The sequence below is a fragment of the Sceloporus undulatus genome, chromosome 1, assembly GCF_019175285.1.
Source record: "Sceloporus undulatus isolate JIND9_A2432 ecotype Alabama chromosome 1, SceUnd_v1.1, whole genome shotgun sequence".
NCBI classification, from domain to species: Eukaryota; Metazoa; Chordata; class Lepidosauria; order Squamata; family Phrynosomatidae; genus Sceloporus; species Sceloporus undulatus.
In genome coordinates this window covers 190,366,069-190,375,412 of record NC_056522.1, presented here as the reverse complement: position 1 = coordinate 190,375,412, position 9,344 = coordinate 190,366,069, and the positions used below count along the sequence as shown (strand labels likewise).

The 9,344-nt window shown below is 41.1% G+C and overlaps 1 protein-coding gene across 2 annotated transcripts in view; it reads left to right on the top strand.

The window, feature by feature from the left end:
* The first annotated feature begins 1,507 nt into the window (after window positions 1-1,507).
* Window positions 1,508-9,344, top strand: part of CFLAR (CASP8 and FADD like apoptosis regulator) — a 34,916-nt gene continuing 27,079 nt past the window's right edge. The window contains exons 1-3 of one of the 2 annotated variants that reach the window (XM_042475528.1): window positions 1,508-1,573; window positions 6,419-6,547; window positions 6,725-6,762. The gene's annotated coding sequence lies outside the window, so the exon portion shown is untranslated. The remainder of the gene's footprint in view (window positions 1,574-6,418; window positions 6,548-6,724; window positions 6,763-9,344) is intronic. The other variant, XM_042475536.1, reaches the window with a different exon arrangement.

The window sequence follows — 9,344 nt, the reverse complement described above, 5'->3', positions numbered from 1 at the left end:
GTGGCCAGGGTGATACGTCCTCCTTTTCCAGGATCTGCCCTACATTTCAATCTTCTGTCTAGGAAGAATTTCAAAAAGCCCTCCCTTTTGAGCATGACCAAGAAACATGAATTTACATCCCTATGAGAGTTTTTAGCTTTTATTTGCTCATGTCTTATATTTTTCTAAAATTTTCTACACTTTGCAGTGCCATTATGCAATTATGACCTCTGGTCCCTATTTCTGAGGCTGAGAGAGTGTGACTTGTCCAGGGCCACCCAGTGGGTTTCTATGGCCTAGCGGAGAATCCAACCCTGGTCCCCAGTCATCATCATCCAGAAGTACCACCACTAGACCAGGCTAGCTCTGTGAGGTCAAACAGTTTTGTTTTGAAAGAGACTCCAAGCAGGGTGATCAGAAGTTCTCCTTTTACAGGATGTTTCCTCCATTTCAACCTTCTATCCCAGGAGGAATTCAGAAATGCCCTCCATTTTGATTCATGACTGAGAAGCATGCATTTCCACTCCTATGAGTGTTTGGAAATTTCATTTGGGAATGCCCTCCATTTTGTCTTTAGTGTCCTCCATTTTGAGCATGGCGAAGAAGCATGAATTTCCATTCCTATGTGTGCTTTGAGCTTTTATTTGAGATTGCCCTCCATTTTGTCTTGTATGTCCTCCATTTTGAGCATGGCAATGAGGCATTAATTTCAACTCCTTTTTGAGTGTTTTGAGCTTTCATTTGAGAATGTCCTCCCTTTGTCTTCAGTGTCCTCCACTTTGAGTCATGACCAAGAAGCACAGATTTCCATTCCTGGGAGGGTTTTGAGCTTTTATTTGGGAATGCACTCCATCTTGTCTTGAGTATCTTCCATTGCGAGTCATGACCAAGCATGAATTTCCATTCCCATGAGTGTTCTTTAGCCTTTATTGGGCCATGCCCTCTTTTGTCTTGTCCACCCCACACTTCACAGTGCCTGGTCCTCCTTGGTGGTTATGAGGGCTACCTTCTAGCCACCCTGAGATGAACCCTATCATGGGGTTTTTTTTGGTCAGAGTTGCCAGAGGAGGTTTGCCATGGCCTTCCTCTGAGGCTGAATATTTGAAGAGGTGTCACACTAAGGATAGAGCAAGCTTGTTTTCTGCTACTCCAGAGATTAGGACAAGGAGCAATGGACACAGACTACAGGAAAAGAGATTCCACCTCAACATTAGGAGGAACTCCCTGACAGTAAGGGCTGTTTGACAGTGGAACACACTCCTTCAGAGTGTAGTGGAGTCTCCTTCCTTGGAGGTCTTTAAACAGAGGCTGGATATTGTGTGTGTGTGTGTGTGCTTTGACTGAAAGTTCCTGCATGGCAAAATGGGCTTGGACTGGATGGCCCTTGTGGCCTCTTCCAACTCTCTGGTTCTATGACCCTCTGAGGGAGTGTGCATGGCCTCCCAATGGGCTTCATGGAAGTGCGCCCAGCAGCGGTGGCGGCCCCTTGAGGCCGGCGGTGGAACTGCGAGGGCAGTGCCTCTGAAGGAGAGAAGGCAGAGGAGCCTCCGGGCGGCCATTTTGAGTGTTGCACTCAATGCCGGTGGTCTATGCGGTGAGTGAACGGAGCGTCCCCTGAAGCTGGGAGGCTGGGAGTGGGGCTTACACTGGAGGCATGGGGGAAGGAAAACAGGGATGGCCGGGTGCCTGTGTGTTTGTGTGTTTTTGTGTGTGTTTTCCCCTCCTGGGACAACGAGGCGAAAAGGGAAAGAAGCAGGAGGAGGAGGAGGAGGAGGAGGAAGAAGCCATTCCTCCTTTCGCTTCCACTTTGGGGCTCCAAAGGGGAAAGTCTGGCACGCATTCAGACACGGGTTCCTGTCCCCGTGTAGACAGCCCTAGCCGTGCCTAGCAGCCAGAGGGGCTTTAGTGGTTTGGGAACTGGGATACAGGACTCTCGGGGCCAGGGCTCGGATCCTGGTTCGGCCACTGAGTGAATTTGGTAGAACTCAGGATATTATAGCCCTGTTAGTCTCTGGAAGCAGTGCTTTAGAGAGACCCCTTTGAGGCTCACTGGAAGGAAGAAGTGGATAGATAACAAGAGATTTAAATAATAATAATAATAATAAGAGAGATCTTGTGGCCCCTTGAGATTCACTGAAACAAAGAAGTTGGCAGCAGGAGCTTTCCTAGACTTTAATAATAATAATAATAATAATAATCAGTTCCTTCCCTCCCTTGTGGCCCTTTGAGGCTCACTGGAAGGAAGAAGTTGGCAGCAGGAGCTTCCCTAGACTAAAGTCTACTTCCTCAGATGACTTTGGGCAAGAAGTCACACTCTCTCAGCCTCCTCAGGGGAAAGCAATGGCAAACCTCCTCTTAAGAAAGCTTTCCCTGATAGGTTGGCCTTAGGGTTGCCAGAAGTCAGAAATGAGTTGAAGGCACACAACAACAACAACAACAACAACAACAAAGACCCAAGTGGCAAAGACTGTGACACTCCCCCCCCCATTTTGCCAGTGTGACCTTCTGTCCTCCTTTTCCAGGACCTGTCCTCCATTTATGCCCAGGAGGGATTCCAAAAGGTCCTCCCATTTAAGTGTTTTCAGCTTGTATTGTCTGGCCTCCTACATTTTGTGGGGGTGCCTTGTCCCCCTTTGTGGTTAGGAGGACATCTGCTCTCCCTGCATTTTGTGCTCATCCAGGACACAGGGACTGGCCTTTTTGAGTAACAAGGGGAGAGGAGCCAGATGGACCTTTGAAGGAAGGTGGCAGACATTTAACCTGAAGCGCATTGGTGTGTTTCAGGATAAAAAAAGAGTTTTTTGACACCTTTAAGGCTCTACTATGCAAAGGGATATTGCAGCAGCGTTGACACTCACTGAAAGAGAGGAGCTGAGAGCATGAACTTTGATAGACTAGAGTACTTCCTCAGATGATGATGATGATGATGATGATGATGATAAATTTTATTTCTCTCCCTCCTCTCCTCAGGACCTATGCTCAAGTCTGCCAACGCTCATGCCAGCAGCTTCTTTCTTTCCTTTAGTCTCAAAGCTGCTGCAAGATCCCTTTAAGTCCTGATTATTTGATCTTTAATGTATTGCCAGCTGTTCACTGTTAGACTGGCACCAGTTGCTTCTTTTTGATCACTTTCTTTAATAGTGCAAGAAATGCCATTCAGAAACAAATCCTTCAAGTCACAGAAGTTCCACCAAAACCAACTTGCTTTAAAAGATCACTTTTTAAAAAGAAGAATTATTATTTGAACTAGTGGCTATAACATCGGAAGTACATTTTGCTACTTAATTTTCTGATTTATTCCTATATTGCTGTTAATGCAAAAAGACACAAACCCGTTTAAAAAAGAGGTATATTTTAACTTTCCCCCCTCCAACCCTGTTTAACAGGACCTTTCCTGGAAGGCAGTGTTTTGTGCTTGTATCAAAGGAAGAGGTGTTTGGTCAAGAAGTTAACTTATCTCGGCTGCAATCAGAACGTCAAACATGATGAAGAAATGGTGTACTTTACGCACCATTTTTGGTTTTGTTTTGGTTTTACTTCCTTCGTAGGCCAACATATGTGCTGGGTGCAATGACTCACCACATTACTTCCGGATTTTCATATATATTTGTGAAAACCACCTTCTGTGGGCTGAGGTCAAGAGCAAAATGGGGGCAGTGAGAAACTGTTTGCCACCACCTCCAGAGGGGAAAAACATGGTTTAAAAACCCCAAGTAATAAAAGGTTTTAAAGCACTGGAAGTAGTAGTAGGTGTGGAAATACCTAGTTGTCTAGTCATAGCTGTATTCAAAAGCAGGCATTTTATTTTTTGCACTGAGAAATTTTGCACTTCCTTTGAAGAATGCATGACACAAACTATGTCATTGTGAATCACAGTGAGTTATTTCTATTCCCATCCAGGATATCTTGTGAGTTTCCCAGAGAAAGCCCCTCAGGGGATGAGGGTAAATTCTAGCCAGATCTGACTGTCAATACCAAGGAGGAGAGGAGGAAAGAATGCAACAAGGATCAGCACTAGATCTGTCTAGTCTCCTCCCACCATTTCTCTTGATCCCTTAGATGTAGCTTGACAGACCTTCCCTATGGGCAAAATAAAAAGGAGTGGGTGGGAGGAAATTTATTTCAGAAAATAAAAATATGGGTGCTCTTTTATTTACATATATAAGTCTGGAAACCATAGTGGACACAGTGACCTTCTCTCTTCCAATGTAGGGGTTGCTTTGTTGTGTCTCTTCAAATCGTTTTCAGCTTATGGTGACCCTAAAGTGAACCTATCTCGGGGTTTTCTTGGCAAGATTTGTTCAGAGGAGGTTTGCCATTGCCTTCCCCTGAAGCTGAGAGAATGTGACCTGCCCAAGGTCACCCAGTGGGCTAAATGGGGGATTGAACACCGGTCTCCAGAGTCATAGTCCAACATCCAAACCACTATGCCACACTGGCTACATTAATGTAAGAGAGAGCTAAAGCATACCTAGGCATCAAAGGAGCATGGACTAGCAATTTAGACTTTTTAAAAAAAATTAATAGTTACACCAATCTGGCTTGAAAGCATATGATTTGGGGAGATTCTAGGGGGAAATGATTGGTACTGTCAGGTTGTTGTTTCCCTTCAAGTTGTTTCTGAGTTATGGCAACCCTATGGGGGAAATCAATGGAATGGTCATATGGTTACTGTAATCCCTGGTGACCCCTTTCTTAAATTCAGCTTCTGTACAATGACTTCTTTCTTGAGTTCTGTGGAAAAGTCTTATGAACCCTAAATCCTGAATAGCATTTTTAGGCATTTTTTCTGTTTTTATTAAATCTCAGCCCTCAGTCAGGTTTCTTGCAACCTGATACTGGACAAGTTTACGGCAAAATCCCACTCACTTGTTTGTCCTACTCCTATATAAGCATGCTTAGGTGGGGATCTGTTGTGTGGAACCAGAACATATGCGGATCCTGCACTAGAATTTGTTATTTTTGTATTCAGAGTAGTATCAGGAGAGGTATCAACGGACTGGAGAAAACTCCCAAGCAGTGTTGCCAGTTTCCGGAGAATCCGGGGAATTTAATTAATTTATTTCCGGGGATTTTGACTGAATATTCCAGTAAATATTGGGGAATTCCAGGGGTTTTGGAAAAACATTCCAGGGAATATCTTCAAGATTTGTTGGCAACACTGCTCCCAAGGTTTACCAGAACACCAGAAACATTTAGAAGGGAAATCTTAAAAGCAGGAAAACCTCCAAACTTCCCAGTGATGACTGAATATTTTTAATAATTGCGGAAATTATTGAAAGAAGGAGAACATGGATCTAGGGGAAATTAGAAATGGAATGACTTAGCAAAGGGCCTGGCTGGCTAGCTGTGACATTTTGTTGCTGAAAGAGTTGTATTTGTAACTTTTAGATGATTTAATTGTAGGAGGAAGGCAAAGGCCCTCTGAACAAATCTTGCCAAGAAAATCCCATGATTGGTTCACTTTAGGGGCGTAAAAAATTGGAAACAACTTAAAAGCACACAACAACAACAAATACTTTACTTTGCAATTAACTTTATTTAACTTAATGGTGTTTTTGTACTTCTGTGTAGAACAAGTAGGTTTGAGCTGCATAGCTGCAATAACAGGCATTTCCGCTATTTTATGAGGAGAACCATAACTTGCAGTCAAAAGCATATGTATTTATATGTATGTATTTATAATCCCAAATTTAAACCCATTACAAATTGGTAAACATCACCCTTGAGAGCCATTATCAGTCAGAGTGGACAGTACTGGGCCAAATGGGCCAGTGGTCTTGACTCAGTAGAAGGCAGCTTCATATGTTGATATCCTTAAGTACCATTGGAGCCAGTGGAGTTTAAATAATTTAATTGTCCATAGTATTGCAGTCCAGTAATTCATACCTTGGAAAAGTTACTTTTTAGGAGTGTGTAATTCCTAGAATCCTCCAGTCACAGTCCATGTTTCTGTCAGCTCTACCCAAAATATCCAGACTTCCAAGAAGATGATATGGGTTTCACTAGCTGCATGCTAGATGGATGGACTCTGTTAAGGAGGTCACGGGTATGAGTTTGCAGGAAATGAGCAGAGCAGTAGAGGTCAAGGGGTCTTGGATATGTCTCATCCACAGGGTCATCAACTCCAGAGCAATTAACAAAGCCTTTCTTTGTTTTTTTATCTTGTAGTTATCATCTTCTTGTTTGGTGGCTTTTCATTCAGAATGAAGCAGATTCACCAGCTGATTTTTGGCTTGACATCAAAGAGTGTGACTCTCCTAAATGGCATGCATGTGATGAGAGAAATGTGAAATGTCATTATCTTTGTTTTAAGTTCCTCAAAGTCCTCGGCTAAGTACAGAGTCATATTTCCTGTTGTGTGTGTAGTCTGTGTGGATTTCTATTCAGATGCAGTTTTTGAATAACCCTTTTTGTATTGCTCTTCTTGGTTCCACAGGGGTTGAGTTTCAGGATTGAGAATTTGATCTGGATAGTAGATGGAACAGCTTCATTTCCCAGTATTTCCAAACACATGAACAGAAGGAGTGAATCATTGGACCTATGGAAGAGCAAATTCATTTTCCAGGTAAGCTTGATTTGAACCATATCTGCGAAGTTTTCGAGTAGTTTTTTCAGTTTTTGGAATAAGAATGATAAATTTGCACTAGTCAATGTGAATTCTAGGCAGTAGGCCCTAGTCTGAATTTCTGTCCGTAACGTGCTTAAATGCTGACAGTGTACTTCTATACATTTTTTTCCTTAGAGGTAAATCCTACCATAGTTGATGGGAGTTACTCCTAGGTAAGTGCATACATGGATTACAACCTTAATTTCTTCTTTGTTTTATTGAATGTTTCCTGTGACTTTAACATTTTTCATGAAGGAATAGTGTTTAATGTAGAAACTTTATTCCTTTTGAACATAGGAAGAGAGGTTTTGCTTTGTTAGAAAAGAAATCTGTTTTATCTGGTCCTTTGTCCATGGAGTTAATTGGTTCTCCCTCTGTTCCATTTAGCCTCACAACAGACCTGTGGGGTAGGTCAAGCTGCTTGGCCCAGGATTATCCAACAGAGGAAAAGATTAGGCATGCATAATGTGTAAAAGATTAGATTGTTTTGTGGGAGATTGTTTAGTAGATAATTGTTTTTGGAAAGCTCCTGCTGGATCCTTCAAATTGGATATTTGCATCTGTTTTGAGTATTTTCATCTCTTTAGAAATACATATCAAGCTCTTTTGCTGTGGGTTCCTATAGCTACTAAAGAAGGGAGGAGAAAAATAAGACAGGGAACCTGGTTAATCTGTTGGAGCAAACATGTTTCATGCATTTATTAAGTTAGAAGCCTCTATTCAGCACAGTGCACTTCATGGAAAATACTTACCTCTTTTTCCTTTCTTACAACAATACATACATAATGCTGGATCCAGATATATTATCCTGACAAGGTGGTGTGGTAGTCTATTAGCATGGCACAGAAGAGGGTTATGTTTCTGCCTTGTTTAGCAGAATGAAATTGGATTAAAACTACAGTAGGTACCACAAAATTGAGTAAAGGTTTCCTAGTCTTGTCTTCACTTGACTTTTACAGCAGAATTGTGGTACAGTATTTCCCTCATCATTTTTATAAGCTTACAGCTGACAAGAGCTGTATTTTAAAGTAAAGATTCTGTCAGTGGTGTACATAGTTCATAGAAGTAGGATAGTATTTCTGGAAGCCTTTAAATGATTGTGAAATTATAGACCTGTATCATTGATAACATCTTCATGTAGATTAGTGTCATTATTAAATTAAAAGTTGTATGGAAAGTGTATTTGCTGCTGAAAGAGATTGCAATGTATACATTGTACTTCTATGCACATTGACTAGTGTGAATTTATCATTCTTATTCCAAAAACTGAAAAAACTACATTGCAATCCGATGTATTTTTACTTGGAAATCAGCATTGATTGTACTCTGTGATGCTTACTCTCCAGTAAGTGAATTTATATTTATATAAAGCATTTCACCCATTCAGTTTTATCCTCCAGGAAGACTCCCAGAGGCTCTCTTAAAATCAATAACAGACAGCCACTGCATGCAACCTTGCAGTCTAAAAAAGAGATAGCACAAGAGGAAAAAGGGATGATTACAACACAAGTAGTTTTTTCAGTAATACTGATGGAAGAACTATACTTCTCCCCTAGCTGTAGCCAAGTGGAGTGGCTTCCCCTTACCTATCTACTAAGAATCCTGTACTAATCTTTTCAGAGGTAAGCACCATAAAAGTTCAATGGGACTTCCTACCAGGCAAATCTTTATAGAGTTGCAGCTTTAATGAGATTTTTGATTTTGATGAACCATATGGATTCAGACACTTCTTGAATCCTCTGTCTTTGCTGTAGCTAGGCAGAGCAGGAATACCATTCGTAGGTGGATAATTACCTGAAGGAAATCTGTGACAGAAGAAAATTGCTCTCAGATATGAAAAGACAACAATATTTACAGTGTTCTATTGCATGACATCTTTTTGGAGCTGGGAAAAGGATTATAAATCATAACTGTGCTGTTGTTTTTAGCCCAGGATCCTCTGAAACAGTTACCACCTTGGTATAAGTCACATTTTAAAAACTAATCTAGTGCCATAAAATGTTACATTTCAGTTGGTTTCAATACCACTACAAAATCAGATACATATTTGTCCTATTTGGGAATAAGTACCTCTTGTGGAATGAGCATAATTTCCTGAATACAATACTACTTGTTTGGTTCACTTCTCTTTTTATAAAAATGAAAATAAAAATGTTATCATGGTAACCAGTGGTGGTACATTAAGGTCCTCTTGCAGTCCTAAGCACTTCAGCTCTTGTAAATAAGCATAGGATTCCACTGGTAATGAAGCAGAATGATGTAGAACAAGAAAATGCATGAATATTTCCACAGATCTTACTTAGTGGAATGTGATGTTCATTAGTGCAGAGGTTGTACTTTTGTTTTGACAAGCCTCAGTAGAACTGGAAATGTTTAGAAATAAACAGTTATCTGATAATCTAATTGCAAAATATTCCATTCTGTCATCAGACTTTTCTTATCTCTCCTGTTTTACTTCCTGGGTCCTTCGCTTTAACATGTATTCTGGGACTGGTCTACTCTATCTGGCTGTAAATAGACCCTAAATCTGTGATTACTCTGGATTTCTTATCTAGTTCTGATACTTTACTCTCTCCTCATGCCGTCTTCTACCATATATGGAGACAACATGATGACTGCTTCACATCAAATCCTCAAGATGTTTTTGGTATCTTTGCAAAGTTTGCATTTCTGTTTCTAGCCCTATGTAAGCATTGCATTTACTCTTTAGTCTGAAGATAGAGAATGCATGGACCTCTATTGTTGGATTGCAACT